Source organism: Bubalus bubalis, chromosome 7, assembly GCF_019923935.1.
Source record: "Bubalus bubalis isolate 160015118507 breed Murrah chromosome 7, NDDB_SH_1, whole genome shotgun sequence".
In the NCBI taxonomy this organism is placed as follows: domain Eukaryota; kingdom Metazoa; phylum Chordata; class Mammalia; order Artiodactyla; family Bovidae; genus Bubalus; species Bubalus bubalis.
The window spans coordinates 25,991,505-26,005,508 of record NC_059163.1 but is presented as its reverse complement, the minus strand read 5'-3'; the positions used below and the strand labels follow the sequence as shown (position 1 = coordinate 26,005,508).

Sequence of the window (14,004 nt, the reverse complement as noted above, 5' to 3'; positions counted from 1 at the left end):
TTTAAGGCTTGCTCAGCACAGAGGAGTTAGTGACTTTCACTCCAGCATGGGGTTTGATTGTACCGCTTGGCTCACTTCCCCTCACCTTTATTTTCCAGAGAAAGTCAGATTCTAGACAGAAGGACTTAACTTTGAGTCACAGTGAGATGCTTTGGAATATTAAGCCATGATTCTGATTAAGCTTAAGTTCTGCTATGACTTCATTTTCTGTACTTTTATGTTGATCGACAGATACTTCGGGGCCATCCTGTCTTCCTCTTGGATTGGTGTCAGCATACTCTTATTGTAGGGTTTAGTAACCCAAGGTTCGTAAAACGACTAGTGGTGTGGACAAACGCTCACCCCCTTGCCTGCTTGCTGTGATAAGGAAGAAAATTTTTATTTTTTTTTTAATGAAAACTTTCTATATATGGGTGAAGATCCATTTATAAATCCAAAGAGGTTCTGAGGCTACTTTCCTCACCATATTAATTTCAAAGATAGGAGGAAGCTGTTCCCCACTTCTAAATGATTCCTAAGTAAACAGGAATAGAACAGACAGAGGTGGTGAAAAGCAAGGCGATAAACATTCAGAAACCATGTACTCAAGATCTATGTTAATCATCCTGAAATATGTTTTTTTTCTTTCATTATTTATAGGCAGTCGGAAGTCTCCATCTTTCTCAGCTGTTAGCTAACTATTCTTTATAAAGACATTTTCCTGTAATAAGATCAGTGTATTTGTAATACTAAATATAAATACTAAAAATGCTGCTCTGATGAATAGAAGCATCAGAAATGACATTGCCCATGGGTTGAAATGTGATCATCATGCAAGTCTACAGAATCATTTAAAATATAATGTATGTGCCCCATACTACAGATGGTTGCTGATGATTGAAAAATCAGATCAGTTGGTAGGTAGATATTAAATGAATTATAAATATTGAAGGGATTAAAGGACAAGTAAATATGGAAAGTTAAGTAAATACTGAATATTTAGCATTGAGTTCAAGTTCAAAATGCTACCTTCACCTATGAATTACAAACTAGAGAATGTATAAATCAAAGTTGGTTTCCTGGTTTAAGGATAAGTCATTGCTGTATAGGGAGGGATAAATACCATCTCAACCCTAATCACTATCTTAAAATTTTTCACTGTCCATAATAACCTCAGAGTCATAAAAAGAAACAGAAAGGAAGAAAGAGCTAATTTCAAAACCTCTCAGTCAGTCAGTTCACTCGTTCAGTCGTGTCTGACTCTTTGCGACCCCATGAGCTGCAGCACATCAGGCCTCCCTGTCCATCACCAACTCTTGAAGTCCACCCAAATCCATGTCCATTGAGTCGGTGATGCCATCCAACCATCTCATCCTCTGTCATCCCCTTCTCCTCCTGCCCTCAATCTTTCCCAGCATCAGGGTCTTTTCAAATGAGTCAACTCTTCGCATCAGGTGGCAAAAGTATTGGAGTTTCAGCTTCAACATCAGCCTTTCCAATGAACACCCAGGACTGATCTCCCTTAGGATGGGCTGGTTGGATTTCCCGGCAGTCCAAGGGACTCTCAAGAGTCTTTTCCAACACTGCAGTTCAAAAGCATCAATTCTTTGGTGCTTTCTTCACAGTCCAACTCTCACATCCATACATGACCACTGGAAAAACCATAGCCTTGACTAGAAGGACCTTTGTTGGCAAAGTAATGTCTCTGCTTTTGAATATGCTATCTAGGTTGGTCATAACTTTCCTTCCAAGGAGTAAGCATCTTTTAATTTCATGGCTACAGTCACCATCTGCAGTGATTTTGGAGCCCAGAAAAATAAAATCAGCCACTCTTTCCACTGTTGCCTCATCTATTTGCCATTAAGTGATGGGACCGGATGCCATGATCTTAGTTTTCTGAATGTTGAGCTTTAAAGCCAACTTTTTCACTCTCCTCTTTTACTTTCATCAAGAGGCTCTTTAATTCTTCTTCACTTTCTGCCATAAAGGTGGTGTCATCTGCATATCTGAGGTTATTGATATTTCTCTCGGCACTCTTGATTCCAGCTTGTGCTTCCTCTAGCCCAGCGTTTCTCATGATGTACTCTGCATATAAGTTAAATAAGCAGGGTGACAATATACAGCCTTGACATACTCCTTTTCCTATTTGGAACCAGTCTGTTGTTCCATATCCAGTTCTAACTGTTGCTTCCTGACCTGCTCTAATTAAAAAGGAAGTAAAGTCACAAAACCCGCATGTTTCATATTAGTGTAGAAAACCCTGTACCTATCTACAGAGTATAAGGGGCCCCTGAATGTCTAATTTAACACAATGGTTAATAACTAACACACACACACACACATATTTCATCCCAAGAACAGCATTGCTAGAGTTAGATTGGGACAGGGGATTAAGTATCTTATATTTATTTTTTTCCCCAGTGTCTCCTTTCAGGAGCTGTGGAATGACTGCCAGGCTCCCTCGTCCACAGGGGCCATGGGGATGGACCCCTCTAGTGTTCTGGAGGACACACAATGAGGCACAGTAGTGTTGCCTGCCAGACACACTGCGTGTGCCCCAGCGGCTCTGCTCAAGAAAGGGTCAGCTATGCAAATGAAGCCGTCCAAGTCAGACTCTGCCCTCCCCTCACCTCTGTCTCTCCTCTCCTTCTTCAAAAGAGTCCCAGATTCCAGCCTTTACCCCAGGCTTTTCTGACTGGGGCGGGTGAGGATGAAGGGCGCTATGAGCTCAGAATCTGAACAACTGGGCCAGACTTCCCTTTGCCGCATGGGCTTCCATCAGTTCAGTTCAGTTCAGTCGCTCAGTCGTGTCCGACTCTTTGCAACCCCATGAATCGCAGCACGCTAGGCCTCCCTGTCCATCACCAACTCCCGGAGTTCACCATAGCCCTAGACAAATGGAAAAAGTCCTCATCTCCACCCCGCTATAGATGGCTTCATGAAAACGTCCCTGGTTAATAGGAAAGAGGTGCACTTCCTGTTAGGCTGAGCTTCTAAAAGGCATGTTTTGTTTTGTGTTTTTAAATTGTTTCCAGCAATCCTAATGTTCACAACTTGGAGATGAGAAGAAAGCTTTAGGTCAGAACAGATGGGTGATTTTGGAAGGTGGGAACCTAAGCAGTCTCAAGTCGTTTTGTTCCTAGTTGCACAGATTGGATTTAAAAATGAACGTCAGATGATGGTGGCCGTGCGGTGTTTGTGGCCTGTCATCTGATATCATAGGGAGATCGCTCTTAACGAACGTCTGTGAAATGAAACTGGTGGGATGGCTCTGATGTCCCGTCAAGTGATCCAGTGACGCTGGCGTCAGACACTTCGGTAGGACTTTGCCTGTACACTCCAGACCTGGTTTTGTGGCGACAACTCGGGAGATGGAATTTAAATGAGCCCCACCCTGAAAAGCTGTGACTGTTGAGAATCACTTGTTTTTTTACAAGTCCCAAAGCGCCTTAGTGACCCATGCGGGTACTGGGAGACCTTTTCCACCAAAACCTGTGGTCGGTAATCCATACCAGTCCTCCAGGGGCGGCGGCCCCTACGATTAGACCCCCGAAGAGCCGTCTCTAAGTTCCTTCCTTATCTTCTTCCCTGGCAGCACCAGAGGCTGGTCGTGTGATATTTATTCACTGATATTAATGCAGTGATTTCACAGTTGTTTATTAATCAGGTTCATCAGTTCCTCTCTCTGATGCATGTAGGTCAATATCATCATCCCAGTTTGGAAGAGTGAGAAAAGTGATGATGGAGAATGGTTTGTCCAGCAGCACCAAGAAGTTAGTGTGAATGTAGAATCTGCCCTGCTTTGCTTTTCTCCCTTCCTTTCTGTCGGAGGAGAAATCAGGAATGCTTAAGCCTCTTCCTCAGCAACTCTGGAGACTAAAAAGGCTTCAGTCCAAAACTCTGCTGCTCTCAACTGGACCACTATGATGCGGAGGGGTCAGAGGTGTCCCAACAATGAACTGAATTGGGTGTGGAGTGAGCTGCCTGTGCATATGTGTGTGTGTGCGTGCACATATGTTTGAATGTCTGCATACTCATGTGCACCCACCTGCTCACCTGAAGGACTCAAAACCTCCAGGGGTGTGTGAGTAAAGTTTGTCCAAAGCCTCCTCTGACGGCAGCATCTGTGCTGTGGCCTTTTCCTAGAGAGGCCTGATCATTCATTTATAACAAATCTCAGCCCAGGCCCAGTGGCCAGGGAGGCCGGCCCAGGAGCTGCGGGTGAGCCAGTCTGAAGGCGGCTGGCCCGCATTTGCCTCCGAAAGTATTTCAGGAATGTTAATGGTATGCCTGAGTGGAGGGCTTCAGAGCCCGGAGCTGGGGCTGAGAACTGCTCTGTGGCCATCTGTTGAGGCCCAGGAAGTCTCATAGCAACAGCTTCTCAAGAATGATGCCCCCCCCTTTTTTTTAATTAAAATTAACTAACACAAAACCCAAAAACTGGCTCCAATGCTCAGAAAGACAGAGTTTGAATTCTTTCTACAGAGTGATGAGCTTTTAAGGAAGAAAAGCCCCCACATTCTTAATTCCTGTTCTTTAAATGAGCAATTTGTACTTCGTTTGAGGTCTTAATTTTTTTCTCTCCCCTGGGGTGGAATTCTCTTTTGGAAAAGGGTAGAGGTGAAAACAAGCTTTCAAAGCTGTGGCGAAATCATTGGCAAAACTCCGGTTAAGAAAAAAAAAAGTGGTCAGACTTTTGAGATTTTCCTGGTATTTGTTGCTCTTAGCGATCCTGTCAGCAGCTGCATTTTTTCCCCTCTGTAATAATGTGAGCTTTATAAAACTGGATGTTTAGTGAGTGAAATGAACTTCAGACAAAGACCCTACTTTTACTGTGACGATGTAGGGGCTCCACCAGAAGTCTCTAAAATCTGTGTAAGAGTAGACTTTGGGAAAAGAGAGAGGAAAGTAGCATATATCGCTTTTAGTTTTTCAGTCGGTGGGCTCTCATTAGCCATTTATAGTAACTGAGTTCCTTCCTCAGGATAGAAGCGCCTGTAAAATGTTAAATACCTGAAGCCTAACCAGCAGCTGTGAGTGCAGGAGTGGGCGTTCTAGATGGAGACAAAAGAATTATATCCCATTCTAAATTCTACCCTGTACTGGGCTATTTTAGGAAGGTGCACAACCTGTTAGAGCATAGTTCCTCATCTGCAAATTGGATTTCTGCATTATTAGGAAGGTTAAATATAATCACATAAAAGGAACTCGGGAAATGATCCCCGAATGAATGGCATCTATAATAAGCTGTCATTCTTGCGGTTGTACAACTCTGGGAAAATGTTTTCATGAGAATGAATATATATATATACATTTTCAAATCTTTATATATTTAAACATTTATATTTTCTTTTCTTAATTTTTATTGGAATATACTCGCTTTACAATGTTGTGTTAGTTTCTACTATACAGCAAAGTGAATCAGCTATATGTGTACATGTGTCCCCTCTTTTTAAATTTATTTCCCATTTAGGTCACTACAGAGCACCGAGGAGAATTCCCTGTGCTCTACAGTAGGTTCTCATTCAGTTCAGTTCAGTTCAGTCGCTCAGTCGTGTCCGACTCTTTGCGACCCCATGAATCGCAGCACGCCAGGACTCCCTGTCCATCACCAATTCCCAGAGTTCACTCAAACGCATGTCCATCGAGTCAGTGATGCCACCCAGCCATCTCATCCTCTGTCGTCCCCTTTTCCTCCTGCCCCCAATCCCTCCCAGCATCAGAGTCTTTTCCAATGAGTCAACTCTTCACATGAGGTTCTCATTAGTTATCTATTTTATCCATAAAATCAGTAGTGTATCTATGTCAATCCCAATCTCCCAATTCATTCCACCCTATCCCTTTTCCATTTGGTAGCCATATTTTCTTTACATCTGTGTCTCTATTTCTGCTTTGTAAATAAGATCATCTATATCATTTTTCTATATTCCACATATATGTCTTAAGTATTTATATTTTCATTTAAAAACCTGAAGAGGATATAAATATATATATCCTCAAATATTGTCAAATAATATATTTCCTGTAGAGTCAAAAAATATTCTGACAAGTGATTTTTCCTACACATATAGAACTCTTGAATATAGTACACATGTGGAATACTTCTTTACATTTTTGATTGCTAGTATTGTTTGGAAGTATTATTCAGATCTAACATATTGCCCCGATGGTCAAAAATAATGTGACCAACTCTTGGGAAAAGGATGTATACTCTGAGTTTAACTTAGTCTTTCTATGAAAAGCATGACCCTTACCCTTTCTGTACTGATTGCCTCATGTATAAAATTTAACCAGTAAGTATTTATGCAGTGTTTACCGCGTGCCAGCTGTGTTCCACATGCTGGGGGTTTAGGGTTGTGAACAAAAGTAGACAAAAATCCTTGCATACATTCTGGTCAAGACAGACAAACCCCTAAATAACTAGGTTATAAAATAACTGCTATGGAAAAACCTAAAGCAGGGAATATAAGCAGAAGCAATATTGTCATTTTCTGAAGGGTGGTGAGAGAAGGCCTACAAGGAAGGTGATGAAGAAAGACAAAATAAGACACTAAGGAGGTGAGAACCTAAGCCTGGGGATGAGCTGAGAAGATAGAAACCGAGAGAACAGCAAGTGCAAAGGCCCTGGGGGCAGTATAGATGGCATGTGAAAGGAATAACCAGATGAGTGCAGTGGTAGCAAAGGTCAGGGCCCTCTGTACCACCGCAAGGCATGGTTCACTTTTTCTCTGAGTGAACCCTGTGAGGACTTACTTCACAGAGCTGTCGCAGGGTTTAAATGAAATAACTTGTTTGAAGCCTTAAGTGCCTACCATATAAAAATTCTTCTATAATTGTTAGCCATTGTTCCTTTGTTTATTATTACCACCACCTAGGATTTAAAGATAGGATAATGTGAGCATATAGAAGAGAGTGTTGTTCTGATTAAAGCTGATCGTCATTATGAGAATTGAACTCCTACACTCAGCCCCTTAGCTGTCCGATTTTATTATCTAAAAGGGTCCCAATTCTATATCTTCAAACATGTGAGGGCTTACTTTTTAAAAACTAGCCTGTTTAAACTATAGCATTATCTCTCTTAGGAAAACACTAAGTTCATACTCTCTAGGGATAGGTGTCTTTGGATACATTTGGTTTAAGTTTCAGCTACAAAAATCCTGTTGAATTCCACTGAATTCACATGCTCTCGCAATGTACTCATGTTTGAGTTTTGATATGGATCCCTCCTTCAGGCCACAGGATCCCACGTGGGGAGGAACTTAGTGCAAATGTAATTAAAACAAGGAATCCATGTCTTTTCCTTCTCCTCTGAGCCTAGAAGCAAGACTGGTTTTCCTGGCTGCTTTGAGAACTCTCTTTCAAAATTATCTTCTTGGACACACCTCTGTGTCTCCTCCTTTGAACTTTTGAAGGATTTTGGTAGGAACTCAGGTCAAGTAGTGACTAGCTCAGAAACTAGAAGAGAGGGAATCTTCTTCTCCAAGCATTTGAAGGCCATCATTTAGAATCAGGGTTATCTTATCCTTGCTCCAGAATCAGGAAAAGTGGTTTTGGGGACAATAAAAGGAAATTCTTGATGGTAACTAGAGATGATGGGTAAAGGAAGAGGCTAAAAATGTGTACCCTCGGCAGTGGGAACATTCCAGTGGAGGCTGGGTAATCAGTGGGCAGAGGGGTTCTCAAGCATTTGGATGGCAGCTTGGTTTCTTAAGTTCTCTTCCAAATTTGTGATTCTGCTTTCTTTCAAGATATGCTTCTTGAAAACTAAATTCTGCAGGGAAAGTCACTGTAAATTTTCTTTAACCGACAAATTAAGGATTCTGAGAGCAAGAAATAGATGATTGTGGAAACTCTGTTCAACTTAGGGGTCAGATGGGTCATCCTCCTGCAGTGGTGACCCTGGTCCTGCAGTGGTGATGCTGGTCCGGGTGCCTGAAGCCCCTATTCTCCCGATATCGGCAGTCCTGTGCTCCCGTTTACAGATTCAAATATCAGGGTGTTGTCATATCACTGCTACTTGATGCAGAGTTGCTTAGTCATGATCAGCGGGTAGGAATAGACTATAGCTTGCTTTTCCTTTTGAACAAATCCTTGTATGAATGTATATTTTAAATAACTGATAAACATGCACTCCTAAAAAGCCTATGGACAAAGCTACAATTTTAATCCCCATTTATCAAGTTATTAAACAATTGTGATATCAGTTCAGGAACTATTCAAGGTCATATGGTGAGAGAGCAGTTGAGAGAGACAGTTTGAACCCAGGCAGTCGGCCAGCAGGATCTGCACCCTTAAATCCTATTTGAATGTGCCCCACAACTGCTTTATCTAGTCCTATGAACCTTTTTCATTTGTGGTAGCACTCCTGTTGATTTAGAGGGGAAAAAAAAAAGATCTGGCATATCATTACACTTTATTGCCCTCTATGAGGGCAGAGAACAAAAACTGTTGATACCTGTGCCTAGAATAGTGCCTGGGGCATGGCGGATACACAAATATTTGTTAAATAAGTGAGGGAGTGAGGGTGTGGCTTGAATAAATAGTAGTAGGGCCATAGAAATGCCTTCTTAATCTCACAGAGGCACAGAGATGTATGTGAATGCAGGATGCCACTTAATGCAAAAACTTTGAAAAGTTACAAACCAGATAAAATTAGAGGTGAGGATATAATACGGCAGTGTCAACAGCTTCATCTTTTGTTAAGTCTCATTAATATTTTAATTAATAAGTCCTATCACACTAGAAACTAAGTACCCCTAAAAGATCTTAAACTAATATTGGCCACATGACAATTAGGGAAGGAGCAAACCAGGGAACCATGAATCCCACTAAGTCAGGATTTTTAAAGTGGGGATTTGGATACTGAACATTTTAAAACATTTAACACCTGGGGGACTTCCCTGGTGGCTCAGTCTATAAAGAATCTTCTTGCCAATGCAGATGTGGATTCAATTCATGAGTTGGGAAGATACCCTGGAGAAGGAAATGGTAACCCACTCCAGTATTCTTGCCTGGGAAATCCCATGGACAGAGAAGCCTGGCAAGCTAAAGTCCATGGTGTCTCAAGACTCAGACACAACTTAGGAACTAAACCACCACCACCATTTAACATATAACGGTACATTTAACAAATGGACCCTGAGACTCACAGAGTTCTTAATGGGCAGAGAAATGAAGCCCTAGTTTGGCCAATGCTGGTGCCTGCGGGAACATTTGGGTGCAGTAAGGGTAAACCCACTCAGACCAACTCAAATAAAAAGATGTTTTTTTGAAGGGTAGCAGTGAAGCTGGAGGAATCCAATTGCAGCAAACCAGGAACACTTCCAAGTTTAATGTGATGATTAAGTGTGGAGGAGTCAAAAGTGTCAGTGATTTTCCTACCTTGGCATTGCTGGATTTGTGATGTTGGTCAAATTCCTCAGTGGTTCTGGGCCTTGTTTTACCTATCTGAAAAGTAGAGAATAATTAAAGTATCTATTGATATTTTGTTGGGTTGTTGCATAGATTAAATAAAGTATTACATATAAAGCACTTAGAACACTGCCTGACACATAGTAAGATGTGTAACCACCAGCCTTTATTATGATTCAGCAAGTAGGCAGCTCTTCACTTTCTCCTTGGACTATATAGTCCCTCATTTCAGTTGACTTTGAACATTAGTTCCATTAGTTTTAGAACTAATAATTAGTTCTGGAACTAACATGAGTTCCATTATTCTCCTTTCAGATGGGCTTCCTAATGGACATGGTTCCAGGGTTAACTGAATGGCATAGGATGTCATCAAGGTTCCAGCTCTACCTGTTTCCATTCTACTGTCCTTTGCATGATGATTTTAATCTTCAGGTTTATCCCTCATGATTACAAGATGGCTGCTGTGACTCCAGGCATCATGTCTTTGCACAACTTTGTCCAAAGGCAGGAAGGAGTCCCAGTTTGGTGTATTTTAGCAAAACTGAGGAACAGCTTCCCCAAAACTTTCCTACAAACTTTCCTTTGGGTCAGAGCTGATTTGCTAGAGTAGTCCTGACATGGGAGTCAGAGTACCATGATGAATGTAAATGAAGAATGATTTTTTAAAAATAAACTTTTTAAAGTCTTTATTGAATTTGTTGCAGTATTGCTTCTGTTTTATGTTTTGGTTCTTTGGCCCCGAAACATGTGGGATCCTAGCTCCCTGATGAGGGATCGAAGTTACACCCCCTGCATTAGAACGCAAAGTCTTAACCACTGGACCTCCAGGGAAGTCCTGATGAAGAAAGATTTACTTCTTGGGGATGTGGAACCATCCACCTTTCTGAGCATAGGCTCAGGATTATGTTTGTGAGGAAGAAGGGGATCATGACCATTGAATAAACAGTCATAAAGACCTGTCTTAGATAAGAGTGTATCCAAGACCAGCAGATCAGAATCTTCCCTGAGATTTTATACAGAATCTAAGAGAAGACAGTACTTTCTCTTTTTTGAAGTGACTAATTTGAAAAACATCTACTTCTGCTTCATTGACTACGCCAAAGCCTTTGACTGTGTGGATCACAACAAACTGGAAAATTCTTAAAGAGATGGGAATACCAGACCACTTGACCTGTCTCTGGAGAAATCTGTATATAGGTCAAGAAGCAAAGTGGAACAATGGACTGGTTCCAAATTGGGAAAGGAGTACGTCAAGGCTGTATATTGTCATCCTGCTTATTTAACTTATATGCAGAGTACACCATGCGAAATGCTAGGCTGGATGAAGCACAAGCTGGATTCAAGACTGGAGGGAGAAATATCAGTAACCTCAGATATGCAGATGACACCACCCTTATGGCAGAAAGCAAAGAAGAACTAAAGAACCTCTGGAGGAAAGTGAAAGTGGAGAGTGAAAAAGTTGGCTTAAAACTCAGCATTCAGAAAACTAAGATCATGGCATCTGGTCTCATTACTTCATGGCAAATGGATGGAGAAACAATAGAAACAGTGACAGACTCTATCTTTTTGGACTCCAAAATCACTGCAGATGGTGACTGCAGCCATGACATTAAAAGACACTTCTCCTTGGAAGAAAAGCTATGACCAACCTAGACAGCATATTAAAAATAAGAGACATTACTTTGCCAACAGAAGTCCATCTAGTCAGGGCTATGGCTTTGCCAGTAGTCATGTATGGATGTGAAAGTCGGACTGTGAAGAAAGCTGAGCACTGAAGAATTGATGCTTTTGAACTGTGGTGTTGGAGAAGACTCTTGAGAGTCCCTTGGACTGCAAGGAGATCCAACCAGTCCATCCTAAAGGGAATCAGTCCTGAATATTCATTGGAAGGACTGATGCTGAAGCTGAAACTTTGTCCACCTGATGTGAAGAACTGACTCATTGGAAAAGACCATGATGCTGGGAAAGATTGAAGACAGGAGGAAAAGGGGATGACAGAGGATGAGATGGTTGGATGGCATCACCAACTATATGGACATGAGTTTGAGTTGGTGATGGACAGGGAAACCTGGAGTGCTTCAGTCCATGGGGTCACAGAGTTGGATACACTGAGTGACTGAACTGATATGGGATGAAGTAAAACTGAAGTTCTCTGCTGCATGCTTACTTTCTGCATCCATATCCACCCTCCTAGCACACACACAGAAACACACTGAAGAAGAGTCCTATTTAGTGTAGAGAAAAGTATATATATGAAAAAGAGAAAGAGAAAAACATTGAAATTGAGACAGACAGACACACAGACACACAGATATACACACATCCAAAAAGATGAGCATAAGGGAGAACCTGAAAATAGTTACAATTCCTGGGATTGTCTCTCTCCTTGACCTTCCCGAGAAATTCCCATTTTTGCTTAAATTTCTCTGTAGGTTCAACGTCACTTGCAATGACAACCACCAAGTCCACCAAGCATTTCCCCCAACTTCCGGGTGTCTGTCCTCCCATGTCCGCTCGTGTGTGGTGCTCACTCACCACGCAGCCATGGGCCACGTATCCTCCAGCTCTCCAGCTTTCATCACCTTTCTAACTCAGGCCCTGGGCCCTGGGTCCATCTTCCATGGGCAACAATGTGAATGGCTCTGCTTATGGCCAAGGAAGAGCTGGTCTGGCCTCACACCTGCAGCAGGGGCTTGGGCAGGGCCATGCTCCCTTAGAGGAGGTGTGAGCAGGAAGATAATAACACCTCGGAGCAGAACTGTGTGGTATCTGCCTGGTCCTTCTTAAAATGGCTCACACCCTATTGAAATACATTTTTCACAAATAGAATAGCTAGATTTCAGATATACAAGTACTTTCGACAGACATTTTAAGTCTTCAGGTTCTGCTTCCTGTGGTCTGGCTTGAACAGAGAAGAGAATTCTGGACTTGTGTCAGGAAGGGATATATGAGCGGTTTGAGGAGGGTGTGAGCAGGAGAACTGAGCAGAGTCATGCATGAAGTCAGCCTGGCCTGAGGGACAGGCCAAATGGGAGAGCCATACAGGACCCGTGGAGAAGATCCCAAGAAAGGCGGAAATACATGAATCTGAGCCTGTGGTTCAGTGAGCATGGCTAACTATTTTTTATTTTTTGACCATATCATGTGGCACGTGGGATTCTTTTCTTTTTTTTTGCCCTCCGACCCGCCCTTACATGGGATTCTAATTCCCTGACCAGGGATAGAACCTACGCCACCTGCAGTGGAAACTTGGAGTCCCAACTGCTGGACTACCAGGGAAGCCCCTCTTTATTTAATTTTTAGTATTTATTTTCACTCACTTTTATTACAAAAACATCCAAACACTAGAGAAAGTAGAAAGTACCACTAATTCCAATTCCCCTACCCTCCAGCACACCCACCCACCATCCAGCTGGATGGATCTTGTTAAGTCTGGGAGTGAAGTGAAGTGAAAAGTTGCTTAGTCGTGTCTGACTTTTTGTGACCCCATGGACTGTAGCCTTCCAGGCTCCTCTGTCCTTGTGATTTTCCAGGCAAGAATACTGAAGTGGGTTGCCGTTCCCTTCTCCAGGGAATCTTCCCAACCCAGGAATCGAACTCAGGTCTCCCGCATTGTAGGCAGATTCTTTACCATCTGAGCCACCAGAGGAGCCCAAAGTCTGGGAAGTGGATATGATAATGATGGTGGAGAATCCAGTAAAAGACATAATAGTGAAAGACAGATGTATTAGTTTACTCCACAGAGGGGACAGGAAGCTGAAATCTAAGATTCTTCTTAATCATAGGTTAATGAAATGATTGCTAAATGAGGTCTGGCTTCTGATTATTTGAGTAGGGATTATGTAATCTGAGGAAGCAGACTCCCCCTGTAGCATAAGCTCCAAATTGCTGAGGGTCTTACTTGGTGACAAGACTAAGAAAACAAGAGGCATTCTTCATGTGACATTTGGCTCTTGGTCTGCAGTCTCCCAGGTACTGTGCTAGGCTTTCTAGGCACAGAGATCTGAAAGATAGGGTTCTGGCTTCATAGAATGCAGCGTCTACTGGAGGAAATGGATAAGAAAGTCTATCACAGGCACACTAGGACAAAGTTATCCTGGTAGCATGGAATAGGTGAACGCTTCTTGGAAAAGGATAATTGTCTTGATTATCAGAATGGCAAACAGGAGGTAGGTAGAGAGATTGAGTAGGTAAAGGTGTTCTAAACACAGTAAACTAAGAGGTGCTTGAAGAGACCCTTATGTCAGGGCTGCACGGCTGATCGTGCACTTGTGACCCGCAAAAGGGATGGGCAGAGATGGGGTGGGAGCAGGGCTGAAATCCCACCTGGGCTTTGCTCCCTGGAGAAGCTGCACCCCCTAGGGTTGGCAGGGACTTTGTCTAATTCGCACAAGGTGCCTCGTGGGCTGTGTGAATGCATTTGCTGTTTTTTGACTGAGGGACATACGCGAGGACCCTCATAAGTTTTAACAGGACCCTGAAAGGTGATGGGAGGCTAATAAGGAATTTAAAAGGTAGATCAGGGGAGATGAAATAATGTCATTTGCAGCAACACGGATGGATCCAGAGATAATCATAGTGAAGTTAGCAGAAAGATAAATATCATGTGATATC

At 42.4% G+C, this 14,004-nt stretch overlaps 1 protein-coding gene across 2 annotated transcripts in view; it reads left to right on the top strand.

Annotated features, from left to right (window-relative positions):
* The window catches only part of SHROOM3 (shroom family member 3), a 335,191-nt gene that overhangs the window by 156,545 nt on the left and 164,642 nt on the right, over positions 1-14,004 (top strand). The window lies entirely within an intron of this gene.